Below are 17,358 nucleotides of genomic sequence, written 5' to 3'. Positions count from 1 at the left end.
CTTCCGCGGAGCCTGCCTTGGGCCTGTCCCCCCCCCCCCCCCCCCCCCCCGGCAGCAGTAGTGGGAGGGGGTGATGTGGGGCTGGGAGCTGGCGTGAGCAAGTCTGAAGTCTTGCCCATTCCAAGGCTTTCCAGGGCGGAAGGGGAGGTGGGTGTGTCTGAGCTGCAGTGAGATCAGGGGGTGGGAGCCATGCCAGACTGTCTCAGGAGAGTGCTGCTGTGTCCGTGTCACCGGTTGGCACACACGGCTCACTTCCCCCACCCGCACCCCCTGTAGTGGCTTCGGGTTACTCTTTTGGTTTTGCCTGAGTTCTCCCTGGAGGCGGCAGCGGCATGAAAGCTGGAGGAGACTGCGCTCTGCCAGTCTCGCAGACAGGCAGCTCGGGGCTCCCCACGCGGCTGGCCCCAGTGCCCCTCGGGCTGAGGCTGTGGTTGGTTTTGGACTGATGTCCAAACTGAACATGACAGGCCTCTCCAGTCCTTTATTTCCTCGGTCTCCTTTAAATTTTGATTTGATTCAACTGTTGGTCACCAGAAGAGTGGCCGGGCCATTTTGGGGGCACGACGGGACGAACTCCGGCAGGTTCTTTCTAGCAGAGCCCCCGCCGTGGGCGGCCTCGCTGATGTCTGGTGTTCGGAGCCCTGCAGCCTGTTTGCTCCGCTGCTGGTCCTCTGCGCTGCTCTCTTCCTGCCGCGTCTGCTGGTCGGCGGCTGTGTTTTTATTTCTTTCTTTTCTGGGAGGCCCTGAGCGGTCTTCAAGCCCTAGTAGCCTGCGATTGTCCAGAGTTCAGACTCATTCTCTCCAGGCCAACGCTACAATTACCTTATATTTAATTAATATTTTTTCCCCTCTTTACGTACTTGCTGCATAATTGCTCAGAGGAAAGAAAACACATAGCAGCAATTTATATATATATAAAAAACAATAATTAAAAAAAACCCCGAAATAAACTCCCATCTCATTTGGGCTGATCCTATGAGTTGGGTAATTAGGGCCCTATTAAAAGGTAGACCCCTTTTTTTATTAATTTTTTTATATTAAACTCCCACAGTCTCTCAGTCATGCCCTTATTGCTTTTGGCCAGCCGTTCGCAGCAGCCTGATTAAATGAGGGCACCAGCCGAGCTGCATGGTCTTGTGTGAGCTGCTTCTGCCCCTTGGGAGTGGCGGTGGGAAGGTGCCAGGCAGAGGAGCCGCCAAGGGGCTAGCAGGGGCTCGTGGGGCAAGTTGTGGGTGCAGGACAAGCTGCTCTGCGCTGGCAGCAGGCCTGTGGGAGTCACCAGGTGCTGGAGAAGCATGGGTAGCAGGCCCCTCCCCCCACGCCCACTGGAGCCTCGAGGCACTCAGCCCCCGTCACCCTTCCAGAGGGTCTCTCCTGCCAAGTGTGTTAGCTGTTTCCTGACGGGACAGACGATTGAAGAATAAAACTGTAAGCCTTCTCAAATAATTGATATATTTTATTTGGGGGAGAAAGGCATTTGTATACCTGAAACAATTAGCAAACAGCACAAGGCTGTATATAATTTTAGCAAATGGTACAAAATCATATATAATTTGGTGCAGAATTGCCTGGCTTGGAGCCTGACGCAACCCTTGGTGTTCAGAGACGGAAGAGTGGGGTGAGGAGTGTTTGGGGGTGGTTTTTGTGGAGCGCAGAGCCAGGCCTTGAAGAACGGGATATGTCGGTGCCGAGGGAGCACCCTGCTAGGCTGTTTCTGTTTTTGTGTTTAGCTGAGTGCAAAACTCAATGGGAGCTGCCCGCTCCCTACAGTAAAGGGCTAAGCATGAGATGCTAGAGGGAAATGCTCTTATTCTTTGTGTCTAGAACTAGATGACCACTTTGGAATACTTCCTCCCTGTTAAACAGCGAGTTGCCGTAGAAGAGCCTCTGTTGACGTTGACAGGAGGCGGGTCCCCGTGTGGCTTTACTTGATTGGGAAGGAGGGCCCAATTTTCCTTCCTGCCCTCCCCTGGCCACAAAAACAGGCTTGTGATTTGGTGCGGAGAACTATGGTCTTGTCGTTTCTAAATGACGTTGGTGTCCGTAGCCATCCATCCCCTTGATTCTGCCCAGGTAGTGACGCTGCCTGTTCTCGTGCCCCTTCAGTCCGCTTGCCCCTCCCAGAAACCCACCCGGCAGCTCCGACGGTAGTACTGGGGTCATTGCTCTGTAATGTCGGAATGTCCTCTGGCTGGAGATCGGTGAACAGACCGGTCTTGATAAATTCTGTAAACTCCCAGTTGAAATTCTGATTGTTAATGACGGAACACTTTAAAGTTAAAATGGCTGATTATTTTTCTTCTTTGGATTTTCTCCTTGGGCAAAGAGTTTTGACAGCCCCCCGGAGTACTGACCTCCAGCCTCTCCCAGACCTGTTCAAGCCCTTCTGTAAATTCCCTGTAGCTCTGGCTGGTGTGGCTCAGTGGACTGAGCGCCAGCCTGCGAACCAAAAGGTCTCCAGTTTGATCCCCAGTCAGGGCACAGGCCTGGGTTGTGGGCCAGGTCCCCAGTTGGGGCCATGGGAGAGGTAACCACACATTGATGTTTCTCTCTCTCTCTTTCTCCCTTCCTTCCCCTCTCTCTAAAAGTCAGTGAATAAAGTCTTTTTAAAAAATGCCCTGTAGACCTGAGTTTTGTTGGCACCTGTGTGGACACAGGCTCAGGCTCACGCTTTGGGTTGGGTTTGCCGGGGCAGGACTGAGTCCCGCCTGGCCGATTGGTCTTTAGAACGGGCGGACGTCGTCTGCATGAAGTGACTCAGTGCCGGTCTTGCTTGGATACAGAAACTGGGCTGAAGGAACCCTCTGAGAGTCCTTTTAGTCCTATGATCTTAGGTTATTTGAAGTAAGCAATAAGTAAGTTTCGTTTGCGTGTCTGCTTGCCTGTTCTGACGCAGCAAGCCCCTCAGCCCCGTGGCACACAGCGTGGCGCACAGGGCTCGGCCAAACCGGCACGTCGGCTCTCTGCTCTTCGACACCTGGCGCTTTCTAGTGGGTGAATCTTCTGCTGTCTCTCTCCCTCCGACTGGAAGGTGCGCGGGTTTCCGTTTTGTTTTGTTGTGTTTTTTGTTTCCAGCCTTTCCCCGCATCCATCCACCAAAAGAAGGCCGAGGTACGTGAATGGGTTTTTATAAACGATGCAGGTGTTCTTTATCACCTTCCCTAGGATTAACACTTTTTTGGTACGCCCAATTCCTGAAAATAAGGGTGCCCTGCACTTGCAGGCCCAGGCTGCGCGTCGGCAGCTCTGCCCTGCACGTTCAGAAGCATCCCGTGCCCAGGGCTCTGCGGCTCACGTTCTGTCGGTCTCAGGCCTTCCCAGGGAGCTCGCCCACCTTACACCTGGACACCCACGGGCTTTCTGTTCGCGTTTTAAGCCGAAAGGCCTGGTAGTCGAAGGGCCATTAATATCCTGATGAAATCAGGGAGCTAGTCTGTGAGCTTCTCTTGAGGAAAGGCTGTGGCCGGTTGCCTGTCTTCCGGGGACCTGTCACGCATTCCCAGCAGGGACCGCCCTGTGTTTGTGTCTTTTGTGGTTGGACTACTTCGGTGAACTTGCTGGCGGCTCAGCGCGGCCAGGTGGTCCCCTGTTTCTCCCGCCAGGACGTTTTTAAAGGATGACATTCACACGCTCACTGCGTTTCTGTGTGTGTACACTCGTGCATTATGGATGTGTGTATATAGATGCCTGTGTAGACCATGTAACACATTCATTTTATAACAGTCAAAGCACTTGGTGGGGAAATAAAGTTGATTTTAATATTGTATTCATGAAGTGTTTTCAGGCACAGGGGCAAGGAAGCTAACCCTTTAGAGATTTTAGGAAATTGTCATTTTTTTTCCCCAGGAAAAACAATAACTATGGTAAATCTGAAGTATTAAGCACGGTTATTTTGTAGTGGCTGATTCCTGTGGGCTGTAGCAGAGTTAGGTTTGCTCATCTGAGCTGTAATTCCCACCTTTTTCCACTCAGGGACATCTGTCTGGGTACAGGGTGACGGGGGACAACATTATGGAGATAACCCTAACTTTGCTCTAGCTACTCATTTTTAAAAAGTGAGTTCTGTGTAGGCTTTGGTACTTACACTGTTACCAGCAACGCATGCTGGGGGCACCTCAGCATGCGGGGGTACAGTGTGGGCAGCCAGAGGGTGGGGCTCCTGGTACAGCTCCTGGCCAGTGATGCTGCTGTGCGCCCTCGCCCTGGGCACTGGGCCTGCCGCCAGGGCACCTTTCAGTTGGGAAAAATGTTCACTTTCTTCCTTCTCCACCCCCCTCATCAACAGCGCCAAACCTCTAGGGAAGCAAAGGTCGCCTTTTTAGCACTGATGCCCCTTGTTGGGGGGGGGGGTGCCTGAGATTGCCGCCCAGCTCTGGCTGGGTGAGGGGGGGCTGCTGGGAACTAAAGGCCGAGAAGGATGAACTTGAGAAAACCTCTTTCTGTCTCTGGGTGGCTTCCCTGTAATCTCTAGGCCACTTACTGATTTTGAAACGACTGCCTCTTCCTACTTGTCCTCCCCATTATGGACTGGGAGGGTTTATTGAATAGACCAGGCGGTGCCTTTCAAGTTCTTTGCCCTTTCAGGTAAATGAAGAGGTGGTTTTTTCAGTTTTCAGGTATCCTTTTACAAATAATTATTAGACGAATTGAAACTCTTAGGAGTAATAATTAGAGAAGTGGAATTTGAAATAGTTACTCAGCTTTGTTTATGCTTTGGGTCCTGGCTTTCCTGGGAACGCTTGCTGTTTGCGGTGGTCCCTGTAATCAGAGGCCGTCTGTTGGGTGACCACACAGCGCCCTCGTTTGGGAGAGGTGGGCCCCGAGGAACTGAGCGCTCCGGGGCCTTTCTTCAGAGCCACTCGGTTCTGGGGGGGTTCAGTCTTTAATCTTGTCACCAGCACCACTCTTTCGGAAGAAGTGGATTCGTTTCCCACCTTGGCTCCTGGCGATCTGGGCCTAGAGTTCCTCCAGGAGCCCCGCCCCACGGCTGCTGAAGAAGCGCAGTACAGAGCTCTTATTCGGGCAGAGGGGCATTCTGAAAGGCCCTTCTTCTGTTTAAAGTCAATTATTAATCTCGTTTGAAATAAGTTTTACTTTAAAGTGTCTTTTTATAGATTTTATTTATTTTACTTTTTAGAGAGAGAAGAGGGGAGGGAGAAAGAGAGGGAGAGACACATCAATGTTTGAGAGAGAAACATTGATTGGTTGCCTCTCACACGGCCCCAACTGGGAGCCTGGCCCGCAACCCAGGCATGTGCCCTTACTGGGAATCGAACCAGTGACCTTCTGGTTTGCAAGCCAGCGCTCAGTCCACTGAGCACACCAGCCAGGGCAAAAGCGTCTTTTTAATTGTGACCTAAAGGACAGGTGCTCCCTGTGGCAAACTCAGCGAATCCCGATGAGCCCCCAGTTGGAGGGCCACTGAATGTCATGTACTTTGGACGACCCCATGCTCTGGGATTTGCAGGGTAATTTCACTCTAAAACATTTTAGCCCATTGTCAAACCACATAGGCCAACTTGGGCTTGAAAATACAGTTTTGTAGTCAGTCCCACGCCCGTGCCGCGAGAAGCCGCAGGACGATGAAGGGACACCTTTGCCGCCCACCCTCCCGCCTTCCCTCCCGGCTCTCCTCTCTTTTAGGGTTCATAGTTATGACCCAGACTTACGCTTGCTGCTCCGCAGACCTTCTCTCGGCCTCTGTTAGTTTGTCCGCACGGTCTAGAGATGGGCCGGCAGCTGGTGACCCTTGAGGGGAACCTACACTCAGAGTCGGGCAGGCGCCTACTCACAGCCCCGTGGACTGGGGGTCTGGGGGTGTGGCCCTTGTCAAGAAGAAGACACGTGGTCCCCTTGGTGATCTTGCCCTAGCATTGACCCTGGTGGCACAGCTCCCCTGTGGGTGCTGCTTACTGAGTCTGTGGGGTGACACTCTGGGTCAGTTGTCACCCCTTTCACCCAGTAATGTCCACCAAGGGGGCTTTCCCTCTCTCTGTGTCCCCTGTGACCCAAACAGGTCACTGCAAGAGGGTCTTTATTAGGACAGGGCTACTTTTTCCAGCCGGGTGGGGAGGAGCCACTAGTAGAGTCAGGCAGCTTAGGTGGTCATTGGTGTGAATGGGTTCGTTTTTCCACAGTTCACCAAAAATGGATTTTGATGGAGAAGGGGAAAAAGTAATGTTTGTTAAACATCTTTTCCCCCTTTCTTTTGCATGTACTTTTTTCTTTTTTATACTTTTAAGAGTCATTTCAAATCTCTTATGCAATGAAGTGGTGACATCAATAAAACATACTTTTAATTAAAAAAAAGATTTTATTTATTTCTAGAGAGAGGGAGAGGAAACATCAATGTGTGGTTGCCTCTTGAGCGCCCCCTAATGGGGACCTGGCCCACAACTCAGGCACGTGCCCTGACTGGGAATTGAACCAGCCAGTTTTTGGTTCACAGGCCAGCACTCAGTCCACTGAGCCACACCAGCCAGGGTGTGAAGAAAGTGCGAAGAGCTTGTGTTAGATACAGTTCTCGAAGCAACTGACCAGCTGTCGTGGCACCAGGAACCTGCTTGCTCAGGCCAGGGGAGCCCTGCATGGGCTGCTCTCTGGCCAGTCAGGCCTGGTCTGCAGACCAGGAGGTGGTTAGCTCTTCCCAAACCTGTGTGTGCTGATTGTGCTTGTTAACAGTTTAGGCAGTTGTACTGAATATGCTGTAAACAGGTAGAATAGAAATGAATGTGAGCAGAGAGATCTGCAAATACTGGGTTTTATGAACATAAACGTGAGCTGCTGAAAAGATTGCTGTCTTCTGAGGTGTAAGCAAGATGACAGTTAAGCTAGGGGACCATCATAAGAATCTAGAAGTGCTGGGTCTTTTGATTTGCTTTACTAATTTGTTTCAGATCTTGCTTCGCTGTAGAAATGGTTCAGGGTGTGTCATGGGTGGGGCTCGTGCAAGAGAGACATCTGGGAACTTCGTCTGTGGGCCCGCACTCAAAGAAAAGGTCTTGGCTGTACATCAAAAGATTAGCAAATGACTGTTCGTTTAAAGGTTTTAAGTTAATGTAAAATGTTTATGGTATACAGAGGAGGCTCCCTCTTTAATGATTGCCCATTCTAACTGATTTTTCCATTAAGTGGCCAGTTTCAAGCTCTGATCGCAGAGGCCAGGGGGGCCTGTGCTGTGCGACACCCTGGCCTGGAACTGGTCTCTGTGTTTTTGTCATCTGGTTTTGTTTGAACAAGGTGATGGGAATCCCTCTTCCTCTCAGTTTACAGTGAGGAAGCAAGCCTGGGGCCGGCAGGTTCCTAGGCTGGGCAGGGGCCTGCACGGCCCAGCTCTTCTCGGGACCTCGCAGCGTGCCGGAGAGGGCCTCTGGCTTCTGGCTTCGGGGCTGCCTGGTGATCCGTGCTTCCTCTGAAGCTGCTGCCTGCGTGGAGTCTTTTGTACACGTCTTAGCTGTTGAAAAGACACCTATTAATTTTTCACAGGTGATGTGGGCCTCCTCATTCTTGGAGGAGGCGTCTGCACCCATGTACCTCACTAATGACAGGTTACGGGATCGAGGTGAGATAATAGGATCTTTTCATCTTCTGTCTGCAGAGCAAGGTGTGATGTCCCTGGTCGCTTCTAGGGGGCAGCAGCCACTTGTTTTTCATTTCCTGCTGGCCCAGGGAATGTTCCACAGTTGAGTGGTTTGCTTTTGACTTTCATTCCTGAAGGGGTGCAGGTTTTCAGGGAGTCCCCTGGGGCCCCATAAAAACCTGCAGTGTCTTCCAGCACTGGTTTCTGGGCCCCTCCGCTGGACCCTTCGTCTGCATCGCCGTCCGCACCCACAGGCCCCCACCGTCCGAGTGGAGGCAGCAGAGTCACTTGCTTTGGAATTAAGAGAATAGAGATGTCTTCTAGCGAGTAAAATCTTTTTGTCAGATCTTGTTGCCGTCGATAACCACGGTAACAGTGTTCAGATGTTGTGAGACTTTACCCTGTGGGTGCGTGTCTGTATCCTGTTGGGAACACTGCTGTCACATGGTTGGCTACTTGTTTTTCCTGTCTGCACGCCCCTCTAAGCCCCCGCACCCCTCACCCCCAGCCAGCTTAGGGAGCTTTGTCTTTGGTTCTCAGTGACTCATTTCACAAGCACACGAAGGGGAGGAACTTCAGATTTGTCATTTTTTAGACTTTGGGCCCAAGGCTGACACGTGGCCAACTTGTGCCTCATTGAAGCGAGTGACCAGCTCCCGGTCCTCCCGAAGCACAGATGTTGGTCCTGACTCAGATCTTCTCTTGAGTGGCTGGAGCAAGTCACGAAAAGTAGGGTTGGTTGCAGTTCACCCTGAGAAGCAAATTGGCCGCGACACGTCAGCCCTGGGAGGTTTGTTTGGGATTAGCTAAGAATTCGCAGGCCTGATGCCACTGGGGAGGAGCTGGTGACCGACGGGCCCTTTGGGCTGCGCACTCTCCCGGGCCTTTACCCAGGACCCCAGAGCGCTGGGGCAGGGCTGCAGCTTCCCTCTGGCTCCAAGAGTGGCTTTTCTCAAGGACAAAGGCGTGCCTCTCAGCCCCACCTCTCCACGCTCCCCCTCTGTTGTCTTGTTGAATAATGGCAGCTAATAGATTTGCTAATGAACAGAAGAAGTAACTGGAAATAGTGGCAGATCATTTGACAGTGAAGTGGTTTATAACTTCTGTTTATCAGATGATTACTATCATTATTATTCTTTCTGTTGGAGTTTTGAAGAATTCAGCCTGGTCTCCAGAGCCCCATTTATGAGACATTTTATTTCTTCCTTTGTGATGCCATAGAAATACCTTTATTTCAGAGAAGTCCAGGTCTGCCTTCCTCCCCACACCAACCCCCACCCCCCCCAGCTCCGTCTCCCCTTCCTTCCCGCTTCTCTCCCGGCACCTCGTTGGCTCCATCAGGTGGGGCATCCCCTACTGACTGGGCTGCAGGACTCGTACAGCGGGAGGATGCTGTGGCGTTCGTTTTTGCACTTCCTGGATTTGGTTTAATGTACAATTGATTTTTAAAATGTATTTAATCATTTTTTTTCTTACCTCATAAGGATTAACCTGCACAAACCTCATTTTATCCTAAGTGTGGCTTTGGGAGGAAGGGAGAAGAAAATTGAGTTTCTCCAGCTTATTTTATTCTTTCACTTTTTATTTTCCGAATGGCTTTTCCTGCCGAAGCAGCTCTGTAAAATACAATGTATTTTAGTGGCCATTACTTACTCATTACTAACTGGTCTCTCCTGCTTCCCTTTGTCTGTAAACTAAGTACAGGGGCCTGAGGATAATTGGTAGCTCTCTCACAGACTCGCCAATTATAGACCAACAGGGAAGCAGCCGGGGGATGGTTCGTGGTTGGCACTGGCTGCCACCTAGCAAGTGCGAGTTGCTCGGTGTCCGCCACCAAGTGGGGTCCTTTCCTGTTTTGTGCCTTGGTGTCGCTCATTGAGCCCCACGGTCTCCCTGATTCACAGACTCCAACCTCGTTTTATCCTTAGTGTGGTTCTCACGGCCCCGGCACCTGTCGGTCCCTAGTTCTGCCTCTGCACAGCATCCATCAGGCATTAGTGTGGGGGGGGTCCTGTTTTGGTTTTTCTTGCGGTGCCTGGAGCCTGGGACAGTCAGGTGGCAGGCTCCAGGCACAAGGTCGTCTTGAGCCCAGGGGTTTTCTGTGCAGTTTTGTCTGCTGTGGCCAAGTAAAGGCAAGTCTCTGTGGGTGTCAGTTTTGCCTCTTTTTGAGCATTTATCTGATTTATGTTCCAGCTTATCTCCTTTGCCCTGGCTTGGGGGGTGGGAGGAGGTGGGGTTGAAAGTTGCACCTCTCTGTTGGGCTGCCAAGCTCTTGTGTAAGGCTGTTAGGTGCTGAAGTAGCAAAGCGGTTCCTATGTTGTGCGGTCGTATATCCAAGTAGAGTACATTTTTTTGTTTGTTTGTTTCCTAGGTATTTGGCACCTGGGCACTTAGTTAAACCCTCTGTGGAATGGGCACAAGTCCTTATTGCTCAGCTCCTGGCAGGAAGTGGGCCCTCAGTACATATTTGTAGACTCTGTGTGTGTGTGTGTGTGTGTGTGTGTGTGTGTGTCCTCACTCGTGTGGACGGTGGTGAGGAGCCAAGGGGCTGGAGTGCGCAGTTGTTGCCTGGCTGCCCGCTAGGACTCAGGCTGCCACGTCCCCACTGCCGTGCACTCTTCTCTGGGTGTGCAGTGTGTCTCTGCCACGGAGGCCACACAAAGCGGGTATTTTATGAAAGGGAGAATCAGAGGAAACATTACAGCTGAGACCTTTATAGCCTTTCCATTATTATGGTTTAAATCTTGACAGTCTTTATGCGCAGTGACACAGGGACCAGCAAGACTGTGCGCACTCCCACCTCCTGTCCCCTCTCCACATCCTGTTCTGCGTCCGTGACCGGCGACGGCAAGCGTGCAGGCCGCAGAGCTGCGGCGCACTTCGTCTAGAAACAGCCCCTTTTGACTCAGAAGTTGGAAACTAGATGACTCACCGTTCTATTTGTTTTATTGCAACTGTCATTTCATAAAGTGCCCTGAGAGCTTTAAACTGTAAATGCCAAAGTGAGGTTTTCGTCCTTTTCTATTTTACTTCCTTTTATGTTTCTCTTTGCTCCTTCCCTTTTGTAATTATTTTCACTTTTATTAGTCTTTCTCTTTCCCTTCATGCCTGCGTCCCCTGCACCCCACTTTCGGTGGCTGTCATGGTGTCTGTAGTCGAGGCAGTCCCTGCTGACACCATGGTATGTTCTTCCCAGCTGCACCGCTGTCTGACCGAGCGTGTGCGCCCCCAGCGTCAGCGTGGTGTGCAGGTGGGAGCAGCCGCGCTCCGCAGCATTTAGGGAGTGTCTGCGGGCTTCAGCTCCGGCAGGAAGTGCACATGGGGTCATCAGTGTCTCGCCTGTTGTGCTGCTGTGTTTTGTAAAGTCGTGGGTGTGTCTCAGCCCCCCCCCCCCGACATCTGTCTGCTTCCTTGAGTGGCTGCCCAAGTCACAGTGAAATCAAGAGCACTAGGGTTGTGGGGTGGCCTCCAGGACGCCCAGGAGTACCTATCCCTCATCAGAACGTCGTTTGCCAGCAGAGGGCCTGGGTCCTGTTTTCTTTTTCTCTGCTAAGATGTTTTCTCATGGGACTTCCGGAAGTAAAGGGTGCCTGCTCAGTCTTCTACCTCAGGTGGGGTGTCGGGATCCAACATTTCTAAGACTCGAGCTCCCGAACTTTCAGGATCATTTTTCCTGCCATTTCTGACACTGTGGCACTTGCCTGAGTCTCCTGATTGATGACATGAGCATCACTGGGTGTTAAACACCTGGCCGGGGAAGCGGGTACCCTCTGTGGGCTCACCCACAGGATGGCAGACAGATTGTGGAGTCGTAATGAAGGGGGCGCGTCCCTGATGCTCATCTGCTTTGGAGCATAACAGTCCCAGCATGCACCTCGGGCGTGCCGGTGGGAAGCTGGCACGGTGTCGGGGGTTGTATTCCACATTTGTCAAGTTCGTAATCCCACAGAACTAATTTTAGAAGTAGCTGGTTATAACGAAAAAGAATAGCGACTTTAAATGCATAGCAGCTTCTTTTACACCAGTGCTCCTTGTTTCCTTTTTCTTCTTTTTTAAAGGCCTTTGGGTATTTTTTGGCCTCCAGAGTGAGCCATCCTCTGAATTCTCTTGTAATACAACTTCTTTCCTGTGTATGTCCAAGGAAGGAGAGTGTTTCCATGTTGTGGGTAGGGGGAAACACGGTGCCATCGCAGAGTTTAATAGAGTCTCAGCAGTGAGTTTTAAAATGGGTTCTGTGTATCAGCTGGGTGGCATTCAACGTGGAATGCTGAGTTTTCTCCCACCTGGCTGGACGTCTGATTCAGACACGACCGCTGTCCCTGCTGCTGGAGAACAGAGAACTATAGGCTGTTAACTCAGTACTCTTCCCTCTGGGGCTGGGCGGGAGTGGGGGGGTGCACATCAAGAGACTCTCACTCCCCACCCACAGGAGACAGATGTTCCCTGTGTGCTGGCAGTCTGAACAAGATTCTAGAGTCTCGGGCCACTCTAATTAAACCTCAGAGAGGGTGCCCTCTGGCCTGCTTGTCTCCTGGACATTCACTCCTCGGGACCCGGAGCAGCCTGCCAGGTGTCCCCCGCAGACTCCCTGCCTGTGATGTCTTCTCTCTTCCTGGGCAGGACCTGTTTGAGCATAAGACCGGCTAGTGCCTGCAGCCTGCTCACTCCCTGGCCTCTCTGCTGAGCTATCCAGCAGGGGTGCCAATTCTTCCATTTAGCTGACTATTATATAGCCCTTAAAAGGGAAGGGTTTATTTTAGCTGGCTGCTATATTGATTGCTATAGGGAACGTTTCTATTTTCACTGGCTGCTGTATTGACTGGGAAAGGGAAAGGGGCCGTATTGCCGGGAGCTGTCATACTGACTGTTACAGAAAAGATCTGTATTTAAGCAGTACCAGTGCCCTGGGATCTCCCAGGCAGGATATTAATGCTAATTCATCCGCTCACCCCCTGCTGTGAGTGTTATTTGTTTAAATCTGTAGATTCCCACAGCGCGTTTATATTCTCACTAGAGTGAGCTCTGCTCCCTGTAATTATTTAACATTATATGCTGATATAAATTGTAACAGTTAAAGAATGGTAATGAGTAGCCGAAAAAGAAAATAGAAAAGAAATAAACAGGAAAAAAATTTTTTTAAAGGGAGAAAATAGATGAAAGCACATAAAAACTACACATACTGTGTTCATAAACGTGTGTGTATGTGACACGAGAAATGCTAGAGTCTGGTTCTGAAGCGGCGGTGAACATCTTCCTCTCACCCACTCCACGTGGATCTGTGCAGTGTTGCCTGGTCCATGGAGCGTGCATCTGCGAGTGCAAACGTGCCCACGTCACCTTCCAGAAAGACCACACTGCGTGTGCTCTGCTGAGTAGTCCGCACACCTGTGTGCGGTTCTGTACAGAGTGTGTGTGTTCCGTGTAGTGACAGGAAATCTATCCATTAGCGACTCAGCTTCTTGATGAGTAGTTGATGCCTGATTTTTCTTCGAGCTTCCGTGTTCCTGCCCAGAAGCCTGGGCCTGAGACCCATCTCGAACGCCAGGGGCCGTGCTCAGCTGGGATTGAACCAGTAGGCCATTGGGTGTCACTGTCGCTCTGCTGGCTGTAGTCGAAAGAGGGCTTTTCTGCTGGGAGGCTGGATTTCAAAAGAAAGTTTTTCTGCTCAAGTTCGAGGTGCGAAGTTCGAGGTGCGGACTGTTAGAGATGTTTGTCTGCATTTTGAGATCCCCTTTTAAAGGTAGTTGTGTTGTTTGCTCTTTGCTATGCTGAGCCCTGGAATTTTAATTGTTCTTGGAAATTGTGTCCTGACTTTGAGCTCTGCTTCGGGATCACCTGGAGCACAGCAGACAGAAAGCTCCACCCAGAAAAAGGGGCAGCACAGCAGCGTTCTGGAAACACACTTAACAGGGACAGAGGGTTTGGGGAAGAACTTGAAAGAGGAAGAAAATCTCCTTGCACAGCCTAAACCCGGTGAGCGCCTGCAGCCCCTCTGCCGCCCGCCCCGCCTCCCGCCTCCCCGCCTCCCGGAGGTGGGCTGAGGGCTGAGAGCTGAGCCAGCTGCCCGTCGCGGAGGTGCGGGCCTGCTCCTCCAGCTGGCTGCTCCGGCAGTGTGGAGCCGCGCCAGGCTTCACCACAATTCATACTGTGTCAGTTTAATAAATGCACTACTTAAATTATGAAATTACAAAAGAAAAAAGAGAATGCACTTATTCAGACTCTTAATACATTAAAAATAAGGCATTAAAACTCTGAGTTTTTTTTTTCTTCCAGAATCAATACTGAACAGGAAGGGTTGTAGACATTAACAGTCATGGACATTCAAACTCTTATACATAAATTATCTTAGAAAAATGCACATAAGACTTGAATAATGTAAATACATTAATGCATTTAATAATTTAAACATTAAAGCGCAAGCAGGAATTTGAGGCAGAGGCTGTTCTGAGGTAAGGGATTGGTCCTAGAACGCGTGTGCCCCAGGATCGATGGTGGGTGATTTCCCCTCGAGGCGCCCTGGAAAGAGAGAGCCCGGCCGGCAGCAGCTCCCGTGCCAAGAATCCCTGGACATTCTGGGTCACAGCTGCCTCCCAGCCCCTGTTTTCGTATATCCTGACCTTCGTCCTCAATTCCATGTTCTCTCCAAGCCTATGCTTCTAATTATTTGTTTGTTAGAGAATTAAATGCTTCCACTTCAAAGGAGGATGAACTTTGGGAATGTCTTAGTTGGAAAACCAAACCAAATTAAGAAATCCGTCACCCCGCTCTGGCTGTCAGTGACTGCAGGCCACGGCAGTGGTGGGTCCTTGTATCAGTCAGTTGGGCCCTCAGCCTGGAGCTCTGTGGCTCTGTGGCCAGTGGGTCCAGGGTGCAGTGTGCTGATGGGCTTGGAGATGGGGGTAGCGGGAGAGCAGGATGATGGGCTGTTAGCCTCTGAGTGCTGCGTGCAGAGGTGGCAGGTCACAGGCCAGGAATGGCCTGCTGGGGGGTTAGACTCACTGGTCAGCGATCGCGCCTTGCTTTTATTTGAGCATTTAGCCATTGGATAGACTAATATTACTGTTTTTCCCCTTTCTTTCAAAATTGTATTTATAGCAGCAGAAACTCACTGGAATGTTAAAGCCCCCTTTTTTGGCAGAATATGAATGACTGACTTTAATTTTTTTCCTTCGCCCAAGGACATTTTGTTTCATTGCTTTTTTAGAGAGAGAGGAGGGAAGAGAGAGAAACAGTGATGGGTTGCCTCCCGTATGCACTCACACTGTGGATCACAGACACCTGGACCGGGGATTGTGCGTGCCCAGCCTGGGGAGCGGACCTGTAGCCTAGGCATGTGCCTTGACTGGGAATTGAACCACAACCCTTTGGTTACAGGATGGCGCTCCACCAACTGGACTGAGGTCCGAGTTCCATTTTCGACATGGGCCCCGTAAAGTGCCCTGGGCAGAACTATGAAGCCAGGACAGTGGGCCTCAAGTTCTCATTCATTAACCCCAGTGCTGTTCTCTGGTGGTTCTGCAGCCTTATTTTATAGCCTGCATGACAGCGTGGAGCTGGGAAAACCGCAGGAAATTTGGTCCTGGGGACAGAGTGTGAGAACTTGTTCTCTGCATGTGGAGGATCCGTATTTGTTCGGTCAGCAACGCAAATGTCACGCCCCTGGGTTTGCTGTGGGACTGAGGGACCCTTGAGAAAGGATTGTCAGTGGTAGTAACTGAACAAAAGCCATCCTCATCGTTGCCAGATCCGTTGGGGTCTTTTACTGGGTCTCAGATCTCCTACCCGGAACTGTACGTGGGTCGCCTGGACTTGGCCCAGGCCTGGTCTGTTCTGGCATCTGTGGCTTTGTTCGCAACCATTCCCGGCCTTTGCTGCCACCACAAGCAGCCTGCTCTCCAGCAGACGCGGTCGCAAGCCAGCCCAGAGCCACCTGTAGGTGAGAGTGGCTACAGGCCATCCTGGCATGCGCAGCAGCTACAGATAGTGCTCGGCCGTGTTGCCCGGAGTGGTCAGAAGGAAAACCAGCTCTTTGGAAACTGGTATCGGTTTAGAGAGCAGTCATACCAAGAACGGGCACGGACCACCTGGGAGTGGACCTCGGGGTTGGTTGATCGTCTGTGGGACGTGCTCACATTTTTCAGCAGACCAGAGAACAAGGTCTTCATGTCATGACCCTGTTCCACTCGCTTTTCTTTAAAGATGCAGGGCCTTTCTTACCAATTTTATTTCAGCACTGGGATGAGTGTTAGTCCCAAGTCCGTTGTGCTCATTTCTTCTCCAGAGTTTTCCAAGCCCCAGCCGCTCCCTCTGTGGCTTGTCTGGCCTGAAGCAGTGGCGTGTCTCTCCTGCCCTCACTTCCTGCTTCATCCCAGCAGTGGGGGAACAGTGAAACAGGGGAGCCCTCGAACCGGGGAGAGTCAGATTCTCTGGGTTTTGCTGGTCACACCCAGGACAGCTTCCTTCTCTTCCCATCAATTCTGAGACATGTCTTATGGCCTGACTGGGTAACAGGCTTGTTCCTGACGGGGACGCGAGTGGAGGTGGGCGTGGGGTGCTGGGTGGCCACACGTCCAGTGGAGGGCGGAGTGAGCAGAGAGCGCCGATCAGGGGTCAGTTCACCCCTGTGGTCTCTCCCTGCGCAGATTCCCTTTGAAGACAGAGGAGTCAGGTTCATTAATTAAAGGAGCCTGGCTCAAGCGCCCTGTAATTATAGGTGCTAGAAATCTGAATTTTAAGAGGTCTGTGCAGCTGCATTTTGAAAAATGTAGGGAGGCACCAAGAAGTACAGGCTGTGGGCAAGAATGTGGCTGAACCGGATTTGGGAGGTTTAGGTTTTGGCAGAATTCCTCTTCAAATTCATATTTATTCTTTCTGTTTTTCTTTTTTTTCATGGGGAAGCTGAAGCTTTGAATTAATTTGTTCTGTTGTTATTGGAGGTCACCGCCCGTGGCAGGGAGACGGGTGGTGTTGGTTCGAGGGCGGGAAGGAGCAGCTGGGAAGCAGATGCTCTGTTCTGAAGGAAGCCAGGGTGGCTCTGGGCCCTCGGGATGCAGTTTTGAAAAAAAAAATTAATGTATTTTTTGAAACAGGAAGCAGAAAGTAAATTTGGACGTCACGTAGGAAGATTGGTCCCGGGCGTGCGCGGATCTTGCGCCCTCCTCTCCTCCCCAGAAGTGTCTCCGCCTCGTGACTCACCATGTGGCGTGAACCCGGAGTGCAAACTGGGCCTTCCAGGCTCTCCCGAGAAGTCCTGACCTGTCCCTTTTCTCTCTCATTTCTTCAGTTATTTGTAGGTTGACCTTTCGCTTTGGGTGCCTTCTCTCTCTCTCCTTTTAAAAATTTTTGTTTGATTTATAAGATTTCTTTTTACTCCTTGTCAAAAATGTTTAACTCGGTCTGTGACTCCCTCCATCTCTGTTAATTAATCGTGGATGGGGGGAGTTAAGATGGGGGGAATGGGGGCCCTTCCCTGCATCCCCCAGGAAGGAAAGAAGAGGTTAGTGGTGAGTGGGGTCACCAAGGCTGGTGTGACCCAACACACGGCTGAACAGGCCGAGTGCAAACCAGAGGCCGCCGTGAACCTCCTTCTTCCTCGTTGGCTTTGTCTTGTCCGAGCGTCACAAGCTTTATCCCGTTGCACAGCCTGGACCTCCTGCCCCTCCCTTGGGGATTGCAAGGGGCTGAGAAAAAATTGTATGTAAATAGAAGTAAGTCTGTATTTTAGGATAGCTCTCAGTGCTCTTTCCTTACGTTCTTGCGTTGTGCGTGTGTATTGGGAA

At 51.1% G+C, this 17,358-nt stretch overlaps 1 protein-coding gene across 3 annotated transcripts in view; it reads left to right on the top strand.

Annotated features, from left to right (window-relative positions):
* The window catches only part of PEX14 (peroxisomal biogenesis factor 14), a 130,415-nt gene that overhangs the window by 21,412 nt on the left and 91,645 nt on the right, over positions 1-17,358 (top strand). The gene's annotated exons all lie outside the window — the stretch shown is intronic.

The sequence above is a fragment of the Artibeus jamaicensis genome, unplaced genomic scaffold (genome assembly GCF_021234435.1).
Source record: "Artibeus jamaicensis isolate MK-2021 breed Jamaican fruit bat unplaced genomic scaffold, CSHL_Jam_final scaffold_847, whole genome shotgun sequence".
Lineage (NCBI taxonomy): Eukaryota > Metazoa > Chordata > Mammalia > Chiroptera > Phyllostomidae > Artibeus > Artibeus jamaicensis.
The sequence above is the reverse complement of the archived record's forward strand: the minus strand, read 5'-3'. Positions and strand labels throughout refer to the sequence as shown.